Source organism: Salvia miltiorrhiza, chromosome 6 (genome assembly GCF_028751815.1).
Source record: "Salvia miltiorrhiza cultivar Shanhuang (shh) chromosome 6, IMPLAD_Smil_shh, whole genome shotgun sequence".
NCBI classification, from domain to species: Eukaryota; Viridiplantae; Streptophyta; class Magnoliopsida; order Lamiales; family Lamiaceae; genus Salvia; species Salvia miltiorrhiza.
The window spans coordinates 23,390,448-23,413,730 of record NC_080392.1 but is presented as its reverse complement, the minus strand read 5'-3'; the positions used below and the strand labels follow the sequence as shown (position 1 = coordinate 23,413,730).

The 23,283-nt window shown below is 36.0% G+C and overlaps 1 long non-coding RNA gene and 1 pseudogene across 1 annotated transcript; one reads left to right on the top strand and one right to left on the bottom strand.

Annotated features, from left to right (window-relative positions):
- Positions 1-15,371: 15,371 nt before the first annotated feature.
- Positions 15,372-16,434, bottom strand: LOC130990103 (sugar transport protein MST8-like; annotated as a pseudogene).
- A 4,156-nt stretch (positions 16,435-20,590) lies between these two features.
- Positions 20,591-22,834, top strand: LOC130990105 (uncharacterized). Its single transcript, XR_009090829.1, has 3 exons — positions 20,591-22,021; positions 22,307-22,380; positions 22,472-22,834. It is a non-coding gene; the product is annotated as an uncharacterized LOC130990105 (long non-coding RNA).
- The last annotated feature ends 449 nt before the right edge of the window (positions 22,835-23,283 follow it).

Genomic DNA, 23,283 nt, shown 5'->3' with positions numbered 1-23,283 from the left:
AGTAGCATCATCCCCATTCCCTGATTCTAAACCTATTTCAGTAGCAACACACTCTTCCCCTGATTCTAATCCCTCATTCTCAACCTGAAAACCCTCTGCTCCTACCCCATCATTAGCTTCCTCTTTCTCAACATTAACACCATCTCCCCCTGCCCCATTCATGCGCTCAATTTCTTCATCTGTAAACAATTCAAGTGGTGTAATACTAGGCATAGGATCAGTTTCATGGTCAGCAAAAAACTCAATTTCTTTTTGTCCAATAAGTTCAAGGTAATCTATCACTTTTGCACAATGCATTTCATTCCTAAGGAGTACTAGGCCATCTTCTTAAGAACGATCCTCACAAAGCGCATAGACTGCCCTAGGTTTAGAGTTTAGGCGAGACTCGAATACATTTATAATTCTTTCAAAAGTCATATTTCCCAATGTATCGTCTATTTCCATCGAGTTCCAACCATCATATAACAATTTACCATATTTATCATATTTCTTCCAATAGTAATTGAAAATAAAATTCACCTTTGTTCCAGACATTCTCCACAACCAAAACACATGACAAGAACATAAAATAAACATTCCATATATGATATTCAAGTTTGCATGCTCTGAAAAAACTTTTCACAAGACTCAAGTTTATGAAATACTTACCTATTTTCGGAAGTTGATTAGCTTCGTCGCCGGAGCACTCCACTGATTTGAAGAAATCGACGGAACAAGCTTCTTCTCTTTCGATGTCGTCTGAAGATTGTAGGTTTGAAAAATAGAAGAAAAACTCTTCGTATTCGTGTTGTTGTTACACTAATCCACGTAAACATTGCAGGTGGGCCCCACGCGAAAATTACAAAATAATAATAATAATTTAAGAAACGGCGTGAACGAGCCGTTTAACGGGTGGGCTTAAGTGTAGTATTTTGATGGGCTTTGGGGAGTTATTTGGGCCGAGGTCGAGTATGGGGAGCGGAACGCTCTAGGGGTGTCCACTTCAGGGGTGGATTTGTACTTTAACCCTTTTATCATTGATCAGTGCAAAAAGTTCCGATGACAATATTTAGCCTTCCACGTTTGGGTTGATCTTCTTGAACGTCTTTACCTTTTTAAGCTGACATGCTTCTCATGCATTTGGGTTATGAGACTCAGATCGTTTTTGACCAAGCTTATTTTAAAGAGATTATAAGGTCTTGAAGCTTACAAGATGTGGTTTTTTAATAATTTATTTAAGTGTTTGGATAATTTAACTTATAAGTTAGAGAGATAAATTTTTAGTTAGAGAGAAAATGGAAAAGAGATTAACTTGAGAGGTATATAATGAAAATAAAAAAAATTGTAGTTAAATACTCTATCCATCCCATAAAAAAGTACTATATTTTTTATTTTCGTCTATTTCATAAAATAGTACTCCCTCCGTCTCACAAAAATATGAACAAAGAGAAATACACGGGTTTTAAGAAATGTTAGTTGAGAGTTAAAGTAAGTGAAAAATGGGTCCCACTTTAAAAGGTGTTGTGAGAGTAATGAATTAATTAAGGAAAAGTAGTGGTGGGACATGATATACTAAAATGGAAAGGTTCATGTTTTTGTGAGACACCCCAAAATGGAAAAACATTCATATTTTTGTGAGACCACTACAAGAAAAACGCCAATAGACAACGGACAAAACCCATTGTCTATTAGAAAATCAACTGTTGTAAATGAGAGTATTGTCTATTGGAGGGCGGTCATAGACCGTTGTCTATTCTCTAATAGACAACGGTCGGAAACCGTTGTCTATTCTCTGATAGACAACGGTCAAAAAACCGTTGTCTATTCTAATATAGACAATGGTTTTTAAAATAACTTTTTTTGTAATTTATTTATATTTTCTGATTTTTTAAATATATATTTACCAATACTAAAAACTCATAATAGAAAACTAAAAATACATATATTAATACTAAAAATCCATACATTCATTCAAACATTATTAATCAAATATTACAACATCACAAATTTCATCCAACATCACAAATTTCATCCAACATCACAAATTTCATCCAAAATTTGAATCAACGTCACAAATTTCATCCAAAATTTGAATCAAAAGGGTGCGTCGTTTCTTTCTAAACATCAAATGGACAAGCTATGAACACTACCCACGCTCTCACCCTCCGCTGCGCGCTGCCTCCGCCTTCCTCCGCCCTTTCCTCCGGCGCCCCTCTCCCATCCACCAACTCCAAACCTTCCTCACTCCGCCTCCAAACCACCAAAAATTCCTCCACCACCGTCTGCCAAAGAGGGAAATGAGAAGAGAATTTCAGTTTTTAAACAAAAAGGGGAACGAAATGAAAGGAATTAGAAACTAAAGAAATATAGGGTTTTTACCAAAGCAGACGGACGGCGGCGGCCGCGACTCTACTGCTGTCGGTTGAAGATTTGAAGGGGAGAACGAACGGTGGCGGCGGCCGGAGGAGGGCTGCTGTCGTCCGCCGAAGTTTGTTGGAAAGAGAGAGAGAGATTTTGTCAGATCTGGGGGAGAGGAGAGTGAGGACGGCGGCGCTAGTGTCGTCGGTAGGAGTCAGGAGGGGGAGGCGGCGTGGCTGGCGGCGGCGGATTCTGTGGGAGCCGTGATTGGGGCTAGGGCTCAGACGGCGGAGGCTCTCACCGTCGCAGATCTAAGTCAGAGGGGTAAAGGAGATGAGGCGGTGATGCCGCCGAGAGAGAGAAAGGAGAGCGGCGACACCCACGCCGTTGCTTTGCCGGGAAGGACGAGCGGCGACACCCACGCCGTTGCTTTGCCGGGAAGGACGAGCGGCGGCACCCACACCGCTGATTTGAGTGCGGATCTGGGTGTGTGCGTTGGGTGTGAGAAGAGAGAAAGTGATAGAAAGAAAAGGGAGAGGAGGGAGAAGATGGCGGCGGGACCTAGGGCTGAGAGAGGGATGAAATCTGAGAGAGAGATAGTGAGATGGGAGGGGGCGCGGCGCAGGAGAGATAAGGGGAATAGGGTTGGAGTTGGGTTTGTGTTGGGTATAAAATGTTAATGAAGAGAAAAAAAAAATAAAATATTTTTAATTTTGTTTTTTCATAATTTATTTATTTTTTATGATTTTTATACCATATTAAATATTTTTTCATTAACTTAAATTTAAGATGTAGTATTAAGTATTTTTTTTATGAATTAAATTTGATGATGTTCTTAAAAAAAATTAAAGAAAAAAATAGTAAAAAAAAAATTAGTGAAAGAAGAGAGAGAAAAATGTAGGAAAAAACTCATCTTTTATAGACAACGATTTTTCCAAAACCGTTGTCTATGACCGCCCTAAATAGACAACGGTTTTTCAAAACCGTTGTCTATAGTTATAATAGACAACGAGTTTCAGACTCGTTGTCTATTTTTATAATAGACAACGAGTTTCAGACCCGTTGTCTATGACCGCCCTAAATAGACAACGTTTTTCCAAAACCATTGTCTATAGTTATCATAGACAATACGGGTTTCCGACCCGTTGTCTATGACCGCCCTAAATAGACAACGGTTTTTCCAAAACCGTTGTCTATAATTATCATAGACAACAGGTTTAGAAGCATGTTGTCTATATAATGTTGTCTATGAGCTGAATTCTTGTAGTGGACGGAGGGAGTATCACTTTTATTTTGAGATATAATTTTATTTTTTATTTTTAACTACAATCATTCATTTATATATAACTGCACAATGAATCAATTTAACCGCAATAACTTATTTTGACTCAAACTCAACATATTATGTACCAAAATATTTTTGTTAAAAGAGGTCTCATCCCCAAGTGATACTTTTGATTCACGCATCATTTATTGTCTATTCCGTTATGTGATAGCCAACAAGAAAGAGAAGATTGCGTACCAACATTTACTTATTGGCGCGTGAATTAACTTGAGTCTATCATTCATCATATATTGTTCGACTTTAGAGCATCTGCAGCAATACGCTAAAATAGCGCAAAACTCTAGAATAGAGTGTGAACATGGCTCCAACAATACTTTAACCCACGCCACATTTTAGAGTATGTGAACAGTACCCCGCTAAATGTAGCGGGTACTGTTCATCACGGTAGATCTATTTCTTTTTTTTTTTTGCTTTTGTTTTGTCTTTCTTTTTGTAACTTATTTTTATTTCTTTTAGCTTATCTTTAATTTCAATGCTTTTGTTGGTTTTCATGTGTCTCGTAAAATATGCAAATGAGTGGGTTATCAATTTTTTATTTTATTAATTTATTTAAGTCCTTCTTGTAGGCACGCAATTTTTTAAATTTTAATTGCCTGCACTTGTGTATGGGTTATTAATTTATTTCATTTTTTATGTTTATAAATTCTAAAAGATATTATATATAATTAAAAATAAATTTTGACTAGCTCAGTTATGTGTCAGTTTGTTGTTTTGCTGTTACAAAATTTTAACTTTATTGGACCATACTAATCCAAGGTCTAATAAATACTATGCTCCATGGAAATATTATGAGATGGATTAAATATGTAAACACTTTCTTTTTCCTGCGTAACTCACCAAAGATTGATTTAGGTAAGGAAAAAGAAAATAGGAAAAAGGGATGAACCCAATAATATAAAGATGCATACTCTTGCGAAGCTGAAGCTCCAAAAAAAATGCATGCTCTTGTGCATTTTGGATGCACGCTCATACATTGTAATTAAATTAAGTATAATTTAATAAATTTTAATGATAAATTAATAAATATTAATTATAGTAATAAAAAGGTAATTGGTGTATAAATACATGAACTTTACTCACTTCTTGGTATTTAACATGAACTTTAAATCCTAGTTATAAATACATGAACTTTACTTTCTTTTGGTATTTAACATGAACTTTAAAATATAGTTATAAATACATAAACTTTAAAATTATTAAATTTTTAACTCGTTTTTCATTTTTTCCCCAAATTAAAGCTGGAATGCCTGAATTTTGATGTGGACAATTTCTCGCTATAAAAATTAATCTTTACCGTTCAATTTTTGATCCATTTTTTATATTTCGAATTTCTGAATTTGGCTTTCTGAAATCCCCAAATCGTAAAGACGAAATTTGCTTTCTGAATTTGTGAAATTTGTAGTCAAATTTTTATCTTTCACTTTCATATTTTAGTTTTAGGTTATTTTTCTCTAACAAAAAATGATGACGCCGTATCTCATCGCCGAATTGTCCACATTAAGATTCAAGCATTTCAAGTCAGCTTTAATTTGAGAAAAATGAAAAACGTGTCGAAATTGAATAAGTTTAAAGTTCATGTATTTATAACTACGTTTTAAAGTTTATGTTAAATATCAAAAATGAGTAAAATTAATGTATTTATAATTAGGATTTAAAGTTCATGTTAAATACTAAAAAGTGAGTAAAGTTCATGTATTTATACACTAATTACTCATTAATAAATTATAGTTGACATTACTAAACCTTAGTTGTGAATTAACAAATTACAATTAACCATCTACTTAACATAATAATTAACATTGTCAATAAGGCACCAAAGATGAGGCACCAAAGACTCTCCATTGCGAAAAATCTTGGGTTCAATCCTGTCTGCGTGGGGTGTAGTGTTCCCGCCTGATTATATAATATATAGATACCTTTTGTAATTTAAAATAATACTCCCTCCGTCCTAATAGTAGTGTCCCACTTTTCTTTTTGGGCCGTCCCAATAATAATGTCTCATTCCCTTTTTGGCAATATATTATCTCTCTATACTTAATATTTAAATAATTTTCACCAACCCACTTTATCTACTTTTTACATACTCCTTAATTTTCGTGCCCAAAAGTAATGAGACACTACTAATGAGACTAGAGATGTCAATCGGGCCAGCCCATCGGGTTTCGGGTTAATCGGGTGCGAGCTAATCGGACTAGAAATTTTGTCGGGTTATAAATTTTCAACCCTAACCCTAAACGTTCGGGTTTCGGGCTAGCCCATCGGGCTAGTCGGCTTAAATACGTAAAATAAAATAATCATTTGTATTTTGTTATTTTTATTGATCTAATGTATAATGTATAACATATACATATAAATCAAAGATATAAATTATATAGCAAGCATGAAATGCAAAAATATAAGATATTGAAAAAAACATCAAGATTGCATAACATATAAAATGAGTTGGTAACAATAAAATATTCAACTTTGTTAACGAAAAAATAATAAAATATCCAACAATAGTTTGAATTCATAGAAGCAAAGCATCTCAAAAATACAGAAAAGTGAAATGATGAAACTTTATAATATTTTGTCATTTTTTATTTTTATATCTAAATATTTAATATTAAGTATTCGGGTTTCGGGCTAGCTCATCGGGTTAGTCGGGCCGACCCTATCGGGTGCCGTGCTATTTGGTTACGGGCTAATCAGGTTGTAACTTTTATCGGGTTGAAAATATTCAACCCTAACCCTCTCGGGTGGCGGGTAAATCGGGTCAACTCACGGGTTTCGGGCTAGATTGACATCCCTAAATGAGACGGATGGAGTAATAATTAACATTAATTGATATTCCTTTCGTCCACCAAATGAGTATTCATATTTATTTATTTTTGCTCCGTCCATTAAATAAATACTTGATGAGAAGTAGAAGTATGCATATATCCGGAACATAGCAAAGGTCAAGGAGCCGAGCATAGTAGAATCATCCCAATTAATGCTAAGAGTTGCCACCCAGTGGAGACATATCCGAACTTTGAACGGTGTTTCTGCTAAGAGGGCGAGTAGCGCTGATGCACTCCTGCGCTGCTAGGATTGGCAGCGCTGCACAACAAATAAAATCTGACAGACCACTGGCACATCCGATGGCTACCTATGTAAAGCTCTCTCTTTAACTAGCCTAGTGATTGTACGAAAACGTTGAATAACCTCTTTGCCCCTCTTGTACATCTCTATAAATAGGAACCTCACCTTTCATTGTAAGGTTACACAATGTATGAAATACAACATCTTTGCTCTCTTCTTTTACATCTTTGCTTAAATCTACCGACGATCATTACTAACAAGTGAAACATCCTACTCTTAACCCTACAACACGATTAACGAACACATCAGTACTTATTTCTTTTTTTAATAATTATACCTCACATAAACTACTCACAATAAACACTACAAAAAAATAATCAATTGCCGGCGGTAATTCTCGCCGCTAAAAAAGAGGCGGCCGCCGGTGAAGCAATTAGCGGCGTCATTTTCGACGGCCCGATCTCTGTTCTGGTGGATTCACATTACAGGTTTTATTATTCAAGAATAAAGTCTTATTTATCCTAAACACATGGTTACGAGGTAAGAACTTCCAATGATTGTCAAACCACGATTGTTTTCCACTCTTCGGTAGGGTGAATGCTTCTGTATTCTCCATACAGTGTGGACAGGCCAATCTCCCAGCTATACCCCACCCAGACAACATAACGTGCGCTGGAAAATCACTGATAGTCTATAGAAGAGCTGCCCGTATCTGAAAATTTTGCTTCAACGATATGTCGTAAGTGTTCACACCAACCTCCCACAAAAATTACAACTCTTGTATCAGTGGTTGTAAGAAAACGTCCAACTTCATCTTTGGGTTAGATGGTCCAGGCACGAGGACTGTGAGAAACATGAATTGTTCTTTCATGCACAACCACAAAGGCAAGTTATACGGTGTGACAATAACCGGCCAAGAAGAATATTGACGCCCTGATTGTGCAAATGGGGCAAAACCACCTGTAGACCCAATCTCACATTCCTGATCTCATCAGCGAATCTAGCATAGACTGAATTCAAGTGTTTCCATGTTGGAGAGTCTGTCGGGTGGTGCATGATCCCATCGTCTGTTGAAATCGCATGCCAGCGCATATTTTCGGCTGTTGTTGGAGATGCAAACAATCTCTGCAGTCGGGGCATCAAAAGAAAGTAGTGCATCTGTTTGGTGGCCACACGTTTCTTTCGGCGGCTTCCAGATGCACGCAAGTTCTCCTTATATCGTGATTCACCACAAAACATACAATTCTGTAGTTCACTATCGTCCCCCCAATACAACATACAATTATTAACACATCAATCAATCTTCTCTACTGGCAAACCCAAACCGCTCAAATTCCTCTTCGTACTGTAGAAGCCTTTTGAACTATCTCAGACATCTGATTAAAACATCTCTCAATCATATGATTTTCAACATTTATGCTCATGAATTGTGTCATCCATGAATCATGATAACTGTGAGTAAGTGTCACAGGAAGGGTATAGAGGACTATCGGTTGCGTTCAACATGTCATAAATCTGTTGAGCGTCAGGATTGAGCGGCTCTTCGAGATTTGGAGGATCTTGATAATTACTAGGTCTAGCATGATCATGCACCATCCTTTGGTAGTTACTGTATGACCCAGCTTCCTCATCCATTCTAGATGTTCTGTCGGCATATACACTGGTGCTTCCCTTTGATAACATCGGGTTGTGTAATTGTGGATAAATCCACGCCTAGTAACATGTTCTCTGACTGTAGGTACAAATAAAAAGGCTATATTCTTACACTTCCTACACGGGCACCTAATGTTACCGATTCCATCTGTATACGCCGTTTGATTTATCGCAAACTCAAGGAAACTCTCAAGTCCCGTTTCAAATGCAGCACGATCATTGTATCTCGCGTACATCCACATACGATTATCACTCATTCTTGCAAATTCTAATTGAAAAAAAAATGAATAAAATATAATAAATTACTTGAAATCTAACAAAATTTCGACAGCATAACCCCACTCTCCTAACTACCAAGTGCTCGACTCTACCAGCAGCTATAGTGACCATAGTGGTCCTAATTTACTAAGCCTATACTAGGTCTACTCGGCCCCCAATATCGAAGCAATAATACAATACATATAAAGCAATAAAAAAATAGGGTAATTAAATTAAACACAATCATTTGTTGGGAGAAGATCCTTAAGAAATAATCAATTTATATCCCAAAGAGAGAAGATCCTTAAGAAAATGATTAAATCTATCCCCCAATATATAATAATATATCATTTCATCGTACATACTAGCATACTTACAATTCACTTAATCATACTTAATTTAACAAAACATAAATAAATTAATCTAGCAAATTCTTACTTAATTCATACTTCATATAAACTAACAAATTAATATAATTAATTAAAATTAAGCATGCTTCATAATTAATTAAACTTGAAATTAATTAAAATTAATCTAATTAACATTAATTATATTCTAACAAAATAATAATAAAAATGAAATTAAAATTAATCTAACACATTAAAATTAATCAAACTTCACATATTATAAATTAATTAAAATTAATCTAATTTAAATTAATTTTAATCAAATAAAATAATTAACAAATAAATAAAATAGCGAAAACGAGCGTACGGTAGTGGTCGACGACGGAGCGGTGGCGGCAGCGGCAGCGACGTAGTCGAACTGAGACGACAAAAAGCGAAAATGAGATGTTAAATTAGTAGGAGAAAGAGAGAGAAGGAGAGAAAAATTAAGAGTACCTGCACGTGGATGGCCGGAGGCGGCTTGATGGCGGCAGCGGCTGGGGGGGGGGGGTGCAGGGGGACAGGGGGAGGCGCGGTGTATGAAAAACTGGGTAGGGTTCCCAAATTTGGGCTTAAAAATCAGCGGCGGCCCAATACCGCTGTTAAAGCCCGACCTGCTTACATATAGCGGCGGCGTCTTACCGCCGGAGACTTGGGGCGGCTTTTTGCCGTCGGTATCCATATAAAATAAAATGAAAGAATAAATTACTAATTATTTTCAGGGGCCGGTAAAGTTACCGTCGGTATAACCGCCGGAGATCACCGGCGGAGATTTTACCGCCGTTAATTTGGTCAAATTTTGAAATAAGAGGGTCGGCCGTGATGCCGTCGGTGAGCCGCCGGCGATAGCCGGCTGCAAGGCAGCCCTCACTAATTTTGGCTGCTATTTCAGCATTTTTTTGTATTGAAAGTAAGACATTTATTTTATTCACACATAATTAATTAATTTTTTAAAATTCGTATCACCTTTTTATGGACGAATATGTATTAAACACTAAAGCTTTGCAGAAGTCCGCACAACATTTTTGGCCATATAAATTGAAAGTTATAAATGTAGACATGGTGGCGCATGCCTTAATGTGTTTATCGCTTTGACGTATTATTATATGTACAAATTCAACATAAATACACATCGGATGTTGATTTGAATGAAGACTAAGCCACTTGCAATTCTAATTGTTCATCATCAGCTATCAGTTAGAAAAATGTCTATTTTCCAGAGCTCGGGTTAATTACAAAACTGGCCCATCTTATATATTTTATTTTACTTATTTTTGAGATGAGGGATACAATAATTATGATTCATATCTAGCCTCATCTCTATTTAATCGGCTCCTAAAAGCATTCACACTGTGAGTGTTGTTGGCGGCCGCGAGCCGTGTAGAAGGCTCGATTAAAAAGAAGCTCGTTCAAAATTCATTCGTCTTTTAAATAAGTTAAACTCGAATTTTCATATGTTCGACTCGTAAATTCATGAATATTTTTGACTTGAACCTTAACGAGCTTATTCGCTCACAAATAAGCTCGCGAATATGTTCAAGAATATGTCCATGAATATGACAATTCATGACAAATTATCTATGAGATCAAATTAAATTATAAGTTATACGAAGTAATATGAACATATATATACGCAGAATCAAATTTTGGAATATGAAAAATCATTAAAGTCAAATACGAATACCCCATTTGGGATTCAAACTCTCCGGATCCAAGATCCAACCCGTTCACCGCCTCAAAGATGAACAATCTGAATCAAAAACCGACCAAACAAAATTAATTTGTCATCCTCTGCCGCCCCTTATGTCAACTGCCAACGTACCCCATTCTTATATGTCCTTTTTAATACCTACATATACATACACTTTTTCGTATGTTTCCCCCTCTTAATTATTATATATGCTTATTTATTTTTAAATATTTTAATATATAAGTTTGTTTTCATAACTGCTGAAATAGAAATTTTATTAAAATGAAAGAAAGAAAGAGAACGGGACCTAAAAACCCATGGGAGCACAGGCGCAAACAAGGGGCCGGATCACCAAGAATCCGTGAAAAAACAAAACAAAATCAGACAAAAACACCCACAAGGAGATCAAAAATCTAAAGTATCGTCCTCATCCAAAGAAACTCCATCGTCCAACATATCTCCCCATTTTTCCTTAGGGGAAGGAGAATGAATCATTACACCTCCAGCCACGGCTGACATAGCTCCAGCTGCATTAGAATGAGAGTGAACCACAAAATTCTGTATAGACGCGCCTCCAGACTGAGCTTGTTGTACTTTATTCAAGAAAGCCATCGGAGGGGTGTCCAAAACGGCGCTCTGCATCACCGCACCATCAACACTGCTAGTTGCTTTCTGGAAATCCGAAGACATACCATTCCTGATTATACGCCGAAGCCGATGCTTGATAGAAGACTCAGAAATCTTCCCCTTCTTGGTAACCCCCTTCGGACGCCCACGGCCTCGAGTGGGGGGAACCTCCATCGTGGCCGTTCCTGGCGTCAGAACCAAAGGCAGATCAGGACTGGTAACAATAGTCGTATCCATCGATTGCCGGGGTGGAGACGTAGCCCTCACCAACGGGTCCTCCATATCATCATCTACCGAGCATTCAGTGTTGTCCCCATCATCCACATCTTCTGCAACCCCCTCTGGAAAGGTATTAGAAGTGGGAATGTCGACCGTCGGATCTTCCCTCCCGACAGCTTTGGGGGGGCCCAAATCCTCAATCAATCCATCCTGTAGAGGCTTCATCTCATTCACCTGATCGGTCACGAGATCCTTGGGCTGCCAGGCAGCCGTGACTTTCTGCTGTTCTTGTCCGGAGTTAAGGTTCCCCGTCTCAATCTCACTGACGGGATCCTTGGGCTGCCAAGCGGCTTGCTGCTCCTGTCCGGAGTAAAGAGCAGCAGTCGGATCTGCAACTCCCATCACACTCTTGCCTTTAGCAATGCCCGAAGTACTATCCTCTTTAGAAGTAGCTCTTCGACATTTATCCGTGGGATGCCCCGTAATCTTACAACGTGAACAAAAAGCAGGAAGCATTTCATAACTAAACTCCACGTAGAGAGAGCTATCATCCTCATCAATCATGACATATTCTCGAAGAGGCAGAGACATATCCAATTCAATCAAAACTCTAGCATAATTCCCAACCTCTCCATCAGCCGACAATCTATCAATACGAATAGGAGTACCCAAATACCGACCTATCGCCGAAATAACTTCAGGGTGCCAAAGTTCAATAGGAAGATAATAGATGCGGACCCATACCTGTGCCAGAGATGAAGCTTCCTTGTAAGGATTAAACTTCGGAACCCATTCACGAAATCTCAGATGACCACCTGATACTTCTTGAATCATAGCCTTCTTCGCCGTTTTTTTATCCTCCAAAGAACCGAATTTGAGAGTAAAATACCCATTGCCCATGGGTATTAATTGCCAGTCCTTAGATATTTGCCATAAACGCTGCAAATCAGCCTTTAATTCATGAGCCAAACGTGGTTTCACTCCTTTCCTCAGGATCAACCTACCGATAAGGGCAAACTTGAAATCAGCAACACGTTGCTTATAGAATTCCTTGGGTATAGTCAGAGTATCCACTCTGTTGTGATTCGTGGTGTTAAGAGCCTGATATAAATGGGCTGGAAGATCAGGTTTGCGCACCCTGGTAGCAACTACAGCAACGTAGTTCATCGTGTTTGCAGTTTCTTGCGTCCTACGAACACCTTCGGTGACTGCGATGTCTGGTTTAGCAACAGTTTCTGTTGCAGTCGACGTGTTCTCAAAACTAGGGTTTTCCCGCGGGAGCTTTGAGGCCGAAGCAGCCTTGTCCGTTGACGGATGAAAGAAGTTGTTGGAGATGATTGGTAGGTTCAAGGCCGAACGATCATGACCACCACGAGGCTGATCGGAATCCATGTCGGCGGCGGAAAGAAGCAAACAACGCTAGGGTTTCATGTCGGCGGCCTCCCTCTATTTCATTTCATTGGTTCTCCGTTGGGGATATCATCTGAAAAACATAGAAAGTTGGAGACATCCATAAGTTTGTTTTCATAAGATATTAGGTATTTTTAGGTTATTTTTAAATACAAATCTATTTAATTATTTGATTATTTCTAATATTAATGAATTGTTAAAAAGTAAAAATATGAGTATATTAAAAAATGAGGTGGTCTTGGGTACACCCGGGTGTACTGTACACCCGGTTGACCCGTACCTAGATCCTGATCCGCATCCTAACTCAAATCGTGTAAATGACATTATTCGGTTATACAAATGATACTGCATGTAATTGACATTATTCTGTTATACAAATGACACTGCGCGTAAATGACACTATAACATTGTAAATGACATTGTGTATAATTGATACTATTCAGAAATATAAATGACACTTCTTGTAATTGACACTATAATATTTTAAATAGCATTATAAGATTGAAAATGACACTATAACGTTTTAAAATATTACGACGTCATTTATATAATTGAATAATGTTAATTATAAGTAGTGTTATTTGTATAACTGAATAGTGTCATTTACACGATTTGAGTCAGGATGCGGGTTTGAATTAGCATGCAGGTCAGGATCTGAGTACGGGTCAATACGAATGTACAGGAAATTTTGTGTTAAAAAATTATTTATATAATTTGTTTTCTAATAATTTTTCTTAGTGCATGTGCAAAATTCAACCTATATAATTGAGACGGACAGAGTATAATGCATTATGCTTTATTGTATATTTATATGGTTTCATTTATGAAATAGCTCCTGTTGTTTTAAAAATTACTATGAAATGTTTTAGAGCTGGAGTAATTGCGTGTATTAATTCATTTTTACCTTTTCCTTTGCGTTTATAATTGGACTTTTAAATTTTGATATAAAAAATACTCTCTATATTCCATAAGAGTGTGTATAATTATTGGTGTCACCGATTTTAATAAATATTAAATGAGTGCATTATTAGTGAAAGAATGAATTCATTTTTATTAGTGGAAGAAATTCAAAAGAGCAAAATACATGCTTTTATGGGACGGGAAGTATGATATTTACAATTAGTTGGCTTACAACATCAAAGTGATGTGAGTGTTGAAAAAGTATACATGGAGAATCGTACAAGTCCTGGAATGATGTTATTTAATGTGGCTGACTCAATTTTAATTTCACCAAATGTTAGAGCCGATGTTGTGTTTAATCATACATATTATTATAATCATGTTTTTGTATTAAAATTGAAAGTCGTATTGTAAATTTAAAAAATGAGTAAGGTAATGTTAATATATGCAACTAATCCTTTGAAATATAAGGAGCTAATTGTTAAAACATTACCGTAATTTTAAGTATTTTCAAAAATAGAACAATATGTTACGAAATTTAAAAATAAGGACTATAATTTTTATTTTACATTTACACTCATATTTCAGTCCGTGATGAAAACTATAGTTCTCATTTTGATATGTTAAATAGGAGTGTAATTGTGAAAAATGGAAGCTGTAGTCGTTATTTTCAAATTTCGTAATATATAGTCCTTGCTTTTCAAATTTCATACATGTAGTCATCTTTTTTAAAAATACTAAATGTTACGGTCCTATTTTAACAATTAACTCAAATCTTGGACAACAAAGTGGGAGAATGAGAAAAAATACGTATAGGTATTTTGTCACAATATTTTTGTAAAAATAATCATTTTTCCCTCTGATAAAATTGTCAGATATTTATTCATATTATCCTATTTATCATAGTGAAGGTAGGGTCAATTTACAGAAACCCCTGTCCGAAATTCCTTTTAAGAAAAAGACCAGCAAGAAGTGTCACAATCTTGAGGTCATGCCAGGTAGAGCCGTAGACGCCACGGACCTACTGTCTACTCCTACTAAAAAGAGATAAATAGAAAATAAAAATTTCTATATTTTTTTATAGTTAACTTAGTGCATATTTTCATGCCAGGTTTTTCAAGCCAAATATTTTACAGCAATGAACTAAAAGATTAACCTCTACAAATTACATAGAATTTGAGTGTGGTTTCCTCAAGTTTGAACCTTATTGCGTATACTTTATTTAAAGAAGTAAAATATTAATTTAATCTATAGGTACTGCAGTATGTGGAATACTTTAGCACAAGAAATATATAGATTGAGAGAAATGATCCAATGAGAATAGTTAAATTTTATAAAAAAATGAGAATGAATTTGAAACATGAGATATTAATATCATATGGCCGATATTTATTTGAATTAATAATAATAATAATAATAATAATAATAATAATAATAATAATAATAATAATAATAATAATAATAAGGGTTAAGGTGCAGATAGTTTCCTATAGTGTATTGCTCTCCATAATCAACATTGGATCAAATAGACCCCCAAAGTTCGAAAAATCAAACAATTAAACCCATTTGACTAACGGTCATTTGACCCCGTTAGTCAAATATATTTTTTTTAATCTTAATTCAAATGTGTGACGATGATCTGACACAGCAGCATCTGAATTCTGCCTTCCAGAAACAGACTCCTCCTGTCGACTCTGAATATGGAGACGAAGGTGGCGCAGAAGTTGACGTCGCCGGATATCAAGGTGGAGGCGAGGGAGGCATTACTGCGAAAGCCAATGGTCTTAAAAAGGACAGGGGCGTAGAACATGATGACGTTTATTCTAGTGAACTGTCGGAAGAAGGGGATGAGGACCACCATCACCAGTTGCAGCCGGTATCTGCGCTGCAATAGGTTCGACCACGGCTTCTCCACCTTCTTGGCGGCCTCGCTCGCCGCCACGATGTCGTTGAACTCCTCATCTACAACGTCGACGCCGCAGACCTTCCTCAGCAGCTGGAGGCCCTCGGTGGACTTGCCGTGCTCGATGAGGGAGTTGGGCGTGTCGAAGAGGCAGATGGATCCCGCCACGAAGATGAGGCTGGGGTCACCGACCAACCCCAAGCTCACCTGCCACTCTTCCCCGCTGCTCATATTGGCGGTGAGGTAGTTGATCAAGTTGGCAGCTAGGATCTTCAAGGTGATGAAGAGCTGGAAGAGCATGTTGAGCATGTCGCGGTGCTTGGCGGGAGCCATCTCGCAGAGGTACATCGGAGCTGACTGATTGGCAAAGCCGATGCCGATGCCAATGCCGAGGAGGATCATTCCTACGATCAGCATTGCCACATTCGCTGCAAAGCCGTAGATGGCTGCTCCGCCGCAGAATAGAGCCCCTCCCAAAACCATCGACAACTATCCTATCGTACTTTCTGGTGATGAAAGAGGCCAATATCGGGGCCATCAGCGCTGCCAGATACAGCAACGAGGTGAAGAGGGTCAGTAGGGCGTCGTTGAACTTGCAGTATTGGTTTGTGCCGGCCGGCGTTGAGCTCCTCCCATCGGTACAATATTTGAATTAAAAAAAATTGACTAACGGGGTCAAACGGCCATTAGTCAAATGGATTTTATTGTTTGATTTTTCGGACTTTAAGGGCCTATTTGATCCAATGTTAACTATGCAGAGCAATATAGGGGGCCTCTATTATAAGGGGCCTACCTGCACCATAATAATAATAATAATAATAATAATAATAATAATAATAATAATAATAATAATAATAAAATTTATGAATAAATCAATGTAATGCAGTAAAAGCCTTTCTCATTTAATTTTAAATTTTGGAGGGGGCGAAAATTAAAAATTAGATCTCAAACCTGTCTATCTAATCTTGGAAGACTATTTTTTTTCTATGTTTCGTCAGTGCACTTTTCTCCGTAGCTGTGTCGAAAGGGAAAAGATATTTCTTCCAACTCTTCTATTAAAGTACAATCAAATTTATTTTTCAGTACTATATATTTCAATATATTTCATTTTGTTGATATTACTCTTGTGGCATTATAGAAGTTTCAGAAATAACTTTTAATTTTTAAGGTGTGTTTACTTTGATGGATAAATTTATCTGGATAAAATTATCCATTCTTAAAGTGAAAATAAGGAAGGAAAAATGGTAAACTTCTCTTTTTGTGTCAAATGTAAAAAAAGAAAAAAAAACATTTAAAAACATAAATTTTTATTATCTATTATTTTTTATAAATAAATTTATCCATTAAAATAAACGCAGCCTCAAAGAATTACGAGGAATTATAAGGCTTTGATCTTCATATGCTATGAGGTATGTTAGACAAAAGGCTTGGAGGAAAATATAGAATTATTTTGGTCAAGGGTATTGCACTTCCATTTTTTATCGTAATGGTGTGCTAAATTTAAATCCTTGTTGAAGAGTTTTCCCCAAAAGAAAATAAAGAAAGTAAATGTGGGGCCTGGCCCACGTAATAAAGTGGGTATGTAAGGTTCGTGGAATAGAGTGGAGTTGCTTACTGGGCTCCCTCTCATTCTCATTCTCATTCTCATTCTCATTCATTCTCATATAATTGTCCTAATCTTTAGGCGGTGGCCGCCGCCCATCGGCCCCACCACTTGCTTCCCGCCTCCACCGTGGCTGACGTGATCTCGCACCTCGTTTCACCCGTGCACGTATCCACGTAATCCCTCCCTCCCATTTATATACATCGAATGTTGGAATTTATATAAGGATTACAAAAATATATATTGTAAATAAAAATATATAAATAAACTTTTTAACATATTAGTATTTTATCATTTAATGATGAATAAAGTTAGAATAAATTAAAAAAATTAAATAAAAATTAATGAATGAGTAAAAAATATTACTACTACCTTAAAAGTTTATCCCTAAAGAAACAACACGAATTTTAATAAAAAGTTATTCGATTGTGTGGTCAGGAGAGGGCTAAAATAAATACATTTTTTAAGATATAAAATAAGAATCATTTTCAGTTATTAGATCATCAAGATCTACGGTTGATTCATCATTATGTTGGATGAATTCATGGTCCTAAGTTCGAATCCCAAAGATAGCAAAAATTTATTTTTCGCAATTCATACCTTTATATAATGAATTCATACGTATTCTACATAAAATTTATACATTTTTCTTAATTCTTTCTTATTTTAAGAATTACTCTCACGGTAGCCCTTCCCGTGTGGTCATGTACAAAACTAGTGTTTAGTGGGTTATAATTGTAAATAGAGGCGAATTCAAGATTTAACATTAGAGGGGCTGAATTTGTTGATTACGGTTTTGAAAATATTTGCATGGGGATTCGGGGGCCCAGTCCCCGAAGATTTTTTTTTTTTTAGCTTTCCGTACAGTTTATTTTCATGCATTTTTTTAACAGTCATTTAATATATAATAAATAATTGTTCGCAATTCAATTAATTCAACATCAAGTACATCGCAAGCATACAAGACATACTTGTATGCATTTTTTAAAACAATTATTTCATCTCGTAATTTTATTTAAACTTGAGGATTGACTCAAATTCAATATTAAAAAATTAACTTAGAAAGAAAAATAGGATAAAAATAATACTCCCTCCGTCCGCCAAAAGTATGGCACAATTACTATATTTGGCGTCCGCAAAAAGTATTCCACTTTCCTTTTTAAGCCATGGTCCCACCATCCAACTTTATATTTTATCCTTACAAACACTCTTTATTTACAAAAAACCCACCTCAAATTCAATCTCAACCACACATCTCAAAAAGTGATGGGACCCTTTCTCCACTACATCAACATCATCACCAATTTTATTAATCTCCGTGCCCAGCCAAAGTGCCATACTTTTGGCGGACGGAGGGAGTATAAATTTAACAAATCAAATGTAAAATGTTAAGCAATTAACATGTATATTATAATTATATTAAAACACTGAATTATATTTTTTTGCATTTCTTATTTATAATAATAATAATAATAATAACAATAATAATAATAATAATAATAATAATAATAATAATAATAATAAAATTAAAAAAAATACAAAAAAACTCAAAAATTGGGAGGGGGCTTCAGGCCACCTGAATTCGCTAGTGATTCTAAAGTTGATAGTGATGTCATGTACAAAATTCGACCACAATATCGTTTCCACTTCGTGAACGCCACGAGTCTAAAGAAAGTGGTGGATAGTAGTTGATATTAGTGAGTCTTGTTGTGACTCTTGTGAGTGCAGTTTGGGTCTCACTATTGTAGTGAGTGAAGTTTGTAGACCCTACTGCTATAATGAAAGTGAAAATATGACGAACCAAAATGGCAAAAATAAAAACGATATTGGACAGAGAGAGAAGAAAATAAAGGGATTGGGGCAAACTTTTTGGAGACACTCTAAAAAAAAATTGTAGCAAACTTTTTTGAGACGAAGGGAGTATCTTCATTGAAAATAAGTACTCTTTCCGCCCCTAAAAATTGTCACAAAATCTCCTGTACACCCGGGTGTACGGTACACCCAGGGTATTAGTGTCATTTCGATATAGTCATAGTGTCATTTTAATATAGTGTTAAGCGTCATTTCGAGATAGTGTTATTTATATAACATAATAATGTCATTTGTAAAACAAAATAGTACTGTTAGTGTCATTTCAAGATAGTGTTAGTGTTAGTTTCATTTACACTCGAGTGTACGGTATACCCGGATGTACATGATACCACGTCAAAAATTGTAACACAAGTAAGATGACATAGATTTTAAGAAAAAATGTGGTGATTGTGTTTGAGTGGAGATTGGATCCTACACCTTTTTGTGGGGGTCATTTTCAAATAAGAGAATATCACAATTTTTAGGGACGTACCGATATAGTAATAAAGTCACAATTTTCAAGAACAAATGAAGTATATGTATTTGGAACATTTGAAAATAAAAAATCAGCCTTTATAAATAGCACGAAGGAACTACATATTTTCCGATTTAGAAGATAAATTTTGTATTTGAATAAATTTTCCATTTTAAATCTTAGACGATCGTCTAGACAAATTTTGTTTCTAATTATTAATATTTAAATTATATTTTATATATTACTTGAATTTTATATCTAAACTTATTTCTAAATACTACTCCCTCCGTCCGCCAAGATTATGTAAAAATTACTATATTTGGTGTCCGCCAAGATTATGTCACTTTCCTTTTATGGCAATGGTCTCACCATCCTCTTTAATATTTTATCCTTACTAACACTCTTTATTTACAAAAAATCCACTCAAAATTCAATCTTAACCACACATCTCATAAAGTGGTGGGACCATTTCTCCACTACATAAAAATCATCACCAATTTTATTAAATCTCGTGCCCAAGCAATTTTATATAATTTTGACGGACGGAGGGAGTATAAAATTAGTAATTTTTCCGTATATTTTTAAATCCTAACTACGTCTTGAGTAAAACAGTGTAAAACTTTTATTATAGTCATCAATATAAATACATTACTTTTTGCAACAAGTTGAAACGAATGTATAAATGTTTACGCTTGTTGATTTTATAAAGTTTTTCTTACTAATTTTTTATCAAATTGTTTTTCCATAATCAGTTTAACTTTTACCTAAAAAGTTAAACCGTATTTAAATAATTAAATCAAGGAGTACTAGCTTGAGCTTATATACATTTCTTTGTTATTTAGAGCTTAAAGTTAAGTTTACGAAATATCAAATATATAATACGGTTAGGGATTCTTGGCCTCTCCTCGATTCTAGGTCCTACGTGGCGTATCTAAACATTCAGTATTCAAAATTCCTACATTTCTAGAGCTTCTGACATAATATTAGTCATCCTATGTGGCAAAATACATCCTACATGGCATATCTTATTTTAATTCTTAAAACACAAAATTAAGTATCTCTCCTCCCCAAATTCAGTTCCCCTCAACCACCCCCCGTCTCCACACTACTCTCCCCTCCCCGTCTGAATCAGCGCCGCCCCTCCTTCCTCCGCCGTGAATCCCTCCCCTTCGTTTATCTATTATTTCTGCAGCTCCACACCAGCCTCTCCCCTCTCCCGCGGCGATTACTCCGGCCCCAACTCGGCACCGTGGCCCCTCCTTCCTGTTCCCGCGTAGCAATTTCTCCCTCTCTTCCGCCGCGATTCGCGTCACCGCCGCTGCCGCAATCGCCAGAGATCTACTCCGATCTGCCACCGCGGCCCCTTCTTCCTGTCTCCGCGTAGCAATTTCTCCCTCTCTTCCGTCGCGATTCGCGTCACCGCCGCTGCCGCAATCGCTAGAGATCTGCTCCGATCAGCCTCCCACTCCACCAATTTCTTCATTCTGCCTCCCACTGCGATTCGCTTCACCGCGCCGGCCACCGCCGAGATCGACATAGTCCGCCACCTCGCCATGGTAAGTATTCAATTAGGAAATGTAATTATTGACTATGATCAGTGCTCAATTTTAGAATAATGAAATTTTGGAAAGATTTACCAATCGATCAATAATCTGCCAATTTTTAGGGTTTAGATTTAACAATGGAAAATTATTATGCTAGGAAAGATTACATTTCATTATGATTAGTACTAAATTTTAGAAATATGAAAATTTGGAAAGATTTACCTATTGATTAATAATCAGCAAATTCTTAGGGTTTAGATTTAACAATGGAAACTTTATAACCTACATTTTAGCTTAAATTCATTAGTTTGAATGAGAAATTTTATTGCCGCATTGAGTTTTACAGCAGCACATTCTACTGTCTTCTTGCTTATTACTCCTTTTGCTTATTTTTCAAGGTATACATCATATCAATTTTATTTTATTAATGTTTTTTTTAACTCAATTATCAGAATATACGTATGATGAACAATTTCGCATATTAAACTGTATTTGAGATTTGGATTTCGAATAGTAGTATTTGAGCTATAAATTATGCCTCGACTATTGGCCGTCCTTGAGCCTGGAAACCGTTCGACGACGCGCAGTCGTGCCATCGGCTCGGGTCCAGCGAACTGCCGTTGTTCTCCAAAACTCGGCGAGGGCCGTTGTTCAACCTTGCCTAGGTTATGTTATCTTGCTCGAGGAAGAAACGGAGAGTGCTCGGTTGTTCCCCTTGGCTGTTGCAATACGAAGAGTTAGTTGGGATAAGCTAAAGGTGTTGTCAGTTAAATTCATCTGATATTTTTAGCTTTTTTCTGGTTTGTCTTTCTTTTGGGGTTATGAGAAAATGATCATTAATAGCTGCTGATGAAATTGGGCCTTTGTGTTTTAAGTTTAAAGTTGTTTGAATTAAAGATGATGTTATATCACAATTGTAAAACTCCATGTTGCATGTATTGAGCAAATTAATCTGGTTTTGAAAGGTTTCCTAAGAAACAGAAGTTGATTCATGATCAGATTAATTTGGTTATTAGCTAACTCTGCTAAATTTATATTGCAGGCGATGAGCTTCTCTCTAACTCATTCCCATATAAGGAAATCGAGAATGGAATGTTGTCAGAAGTAGAAGGAAAGGTATAAACTAATGATCATATGCACTCATACTATATATGAATTTTGTGTGATTAGTGAGAAATCTAAGACAAGTTTTGTTTGGTATGTGTAGTGGGTCATTCAAGAGCAACCTCCTTTCGACAAAAAACAGTTCATATCATACGTAAAGAAATATATCAAGAACTTAATCCCCAAGCTTCCTGAAGCCGAGAAACAAGAGCAGTTCAAGAAGGGTATTGAAGGAGTTACAACCTTGGAAGTGAAGAAGGTTGCAGCAAGAGATATAGAGGAACAACCGAACTTATTTGAGGCAACGAGTGCCGTTCTTTCTGCAGAACCAACCACCAGATCATATTTGTATATAAAATTGAGATCTCGTAGGATCATTAGTGTAGTAGGTTTCTCCTTCGAATTGGATTTGTATGTGTCTTCTCAGATTACTATGTGCCATTAATAAATATCTGTTATTCAGTAAGGTTTGAAATATATATATATATATATATATATATATATATAAATTGAGGTATTTGTTACAAAATTAGGGATGTGATGAAAAATAAGACTATTTGTGAGGAATTTTTTACCTTACAGTTATTTGGGTTTTTGTGATAAAAAATGACTATTTGTCACTATTTTTTTCATCATATTAGCATGACACTCTAATGTAAGAAAATTAAGTTTTCCTCACATAATACTATATGTGAGGACCCTGTCTTGACGACTATGTGACGAATTTTTTTCCCTCACATATAGTCTTTTATGATGAAAATATGTATTTTTGTAACAAAAAAATTTATTGCAAAAACTCAATTTTTTTGTAGTGATAATATATATAAAATATATTTTAAATAAAAAAACTCAAACGTATTGTTTGACATATCGTATCATGTTTTTTAGAAAAATGACGTATTTACGTCTCCGTAT